Consider the following 2,610-nt stretch of genomic DNA (forward strand, 5'->3'; position numbering starts at 1 on the left):
TTAAAAGCGCTATATAAATAAAGGTGACTTGACTTGACTGAAAGGACTGGAAATAAGTGTGCAATTTGTAAAAACGCCCTGATGTAGGTGGGTCCTGCATCCTTTGATTCCTTGTTTTGTTCCAAAAGGATATGCATAGCTAGCTCATATTCAATTCCAGAGATGTGTACCTTGTTTCTTTTTATTTATTTTCACTGTACTGTATTATTTATTTTTCAAAAGGCAGCTATACTGTTGAAGTCAAAAGCCAGCTATTTTTCCCCCACTATGTTTCTACTCTGGTCCAAAAAATTGTAGAAAAAAAATACACAAACTGAAAATTCAAAACAATTTTGAAATATAGTTGATCAAAAGAGCCTTTCAGACAAGAGGTCCAGCAGCATTTCAGTCATTTTTTTTCTTTAAAAGGGAAATACTTAGCTAATATGTAGCTTATATTTAATTCCAAATAGACAAAGACTATTTTTTATTTTGATTGTTATTTATTATCAGCGTTAAAGTATTACTTATGTTTAAGTCAGAAACCTTTTTCACTTTTCTTTAATTCCAAAGAGAAAAACTGACTTTTGTTAGTTTTTATTATTATTTTGTGCTGTATTATTTGGTTACTGAGTTATGTCTGTTTCAAAAGGCAGCAATAAATAACACTTTAAAATATAAAGAGTGTTCATGTGATTTTATAAACTAATAGTGTTGTGAAATTAATGAATACATAATAATCGTGATAACCGTGAAACCGTGATTATTCCTCAGACTATAATCGTACCAACAAAATCTATAATTGTTGCATCCCTAATTGTTATGTACATAAAATCGATCTGAGTAAATGAGTAAGAGCTTTGAAAGAGAGAGAGAAGAAGAAAGACAGAAGATAGAGAAAGAAAGAAGAGAAAGAGAGAATATGAAGAAAAGAAAAGAAAGCTGAAATAAAAATACATTATGAATGGCTGGAGCAAGAGGGAAAAGAGAAGATGATGAGAGACGAGAAGAAGAGAGAAAGAGATGGAAGAAAATAATTGAAGACCTGAAACAAGAGCAAGAAGAAGAGATCAAGAGAAGAGAAGGAGAGAAAAGAAAGAGAAGAGAAAGAGAGAGATGACGTTAGACAGACACACTGAAGAGGAAATTAAAGACATGAATAAGAAACATGAGGATGAAGCCAGAAAACAAGCAGAAGCACTGAATGATTTCAGAGAGAGAAAATAGCAGAAACAATACGAATTACTGAAAAAAACTCTATAGACACCTGCAGGTCCAGAAAGATTAAGAAATAAAAGAGCTACCGAACAAAACTGAAATACTGAAAAATAAATCAGGCTGTGCCCATCAGTCATATTTCTAAAAGTCGTTTCTTTTTTAATGGGATTCCATTTGATTGGGATTGTTTTACTGGGAAAAAAATCATGTTTATTTGAATATCGCTTTTCACAATAAGTATAGCTTCAAAGCAGGTTTACAGAAACGGCATGTTTCTACATTACAAACTGAAAACTGAAATCTGTTATCAGAGGTGACTGTCAAAGTAAAGTCTATATGGCAGACTGTACAGTTACATGCAGTTAATGCAATTAGTTACTAGCATGAAATACTAGTTCCCCTTCAGGAACTCGAGCTGCGTCGAGTCGCTTTGGGAACGCCCTTGCGTGACCGCGTTCTGAAGCACGTGTCAAATCCGTCCAATGGAGCAGCGAGACGTCACGAGCAGGGTGACGTAAGCACCAGAAAGCATAAAGGCACATCCGGCCGGGCGCAAACCAGCTTCTGCTCTTCAGTAGCGCTCTGTGTATGTGTCTGTCTATTTACTGTTGTCTGTCCGCACAAGCACTCATATATATATATAAAACAGTGAGAAGTCAATGGCGAGTGAACGGCATTACAAACGCTGTGTTTCTCCCTGCCCACGATATCTGGCGGCAGGGGATACACACGATGTGTGTGTCGTTTGTTTAGGAGCAGAGCATGCACGGTCAGCTTTCGAGCAGCTGATTGTCATCACTGCGAGCTCTCGCTGCGCACGCTCCGCTCTCGCCTGGCTGCGTTTGATGACAGCGGCCAAAGGATTTTCCCTGAGGGGGAATCCGCTTTGCATGATCAAGGTCACGCGGCGATGCTTACGTGCCTTAGACATGTGGAAGAAACGTTGGTTCCTGGTTCAAGGCCCGACGTTAGGGGCTCCTTGTCGTCGCGTAAGGCTAACGACGGATGCCTCTCTCACGGGCTGGGGAGCGGTCATGAGTGGCCGCTCTGCCTAGGGTCTGTGGGAAGGCCATCATCTCTTTGGCACATCAACTGCCGGGGAATGCTGGCCGTGTTTCGAGCTCTGACACACTTCCTTCCAGACCTAAGGGGGCATCATGCGTTTGTCCGCACAGACAACACATCGGTGGTCTCCTACATCAATCGGCGGAGTTATGGAAGCTGTGGGCATGGCCCCTGAGGGAGCACAGCTCCTAGCATCTGGTCTCTCAACTGAGGTTGTTGAAACTATACCCCAGCCCAGAGCCCCCGCCACTAGGAAACAGTATGCCTTGAAGTGGAAAATTTCGCTTCATGGTGCGGACAGTGACTGCAGGACCCAGTCAACTGCCCAATTGGTACAGTTCTGGAGTT

At 41.0% G+C, this 2,610-nt stretch overlaps 1 pseudogene; it reads left to right on the forward strand.

The window, feature by feature from the left end:
- Positions 1-831: 831 nt before the first annotated feature.
- Positions 832-1,342, forward strand: LOC107575706 (vicilin-like seed storage protein At2g18540; annotated as a pseudogene).
- Positions 1,343-2,610: the final 1,268 nt, after the last annotated feature.

The sequence above is a fragment of the Sinocyclocheilus grahami genome, unplaced genomic scaffold, assembly GCF_001515645.1.
Source record: "Sinocyclocheilus grahami isolate Dianchi unplaced genomic scaffold, SAMN03320097.WGS_v1.1 scaffold2830.1, whole genome shotgun sequence".
Taxonomy (NCBI): Eukaryota; Metazoa; Chordata; class Actinopteri; order Cypriniformes; family Cyprinidae; genus Sinocyclocheilus; species Sinocyclocheilus grahami.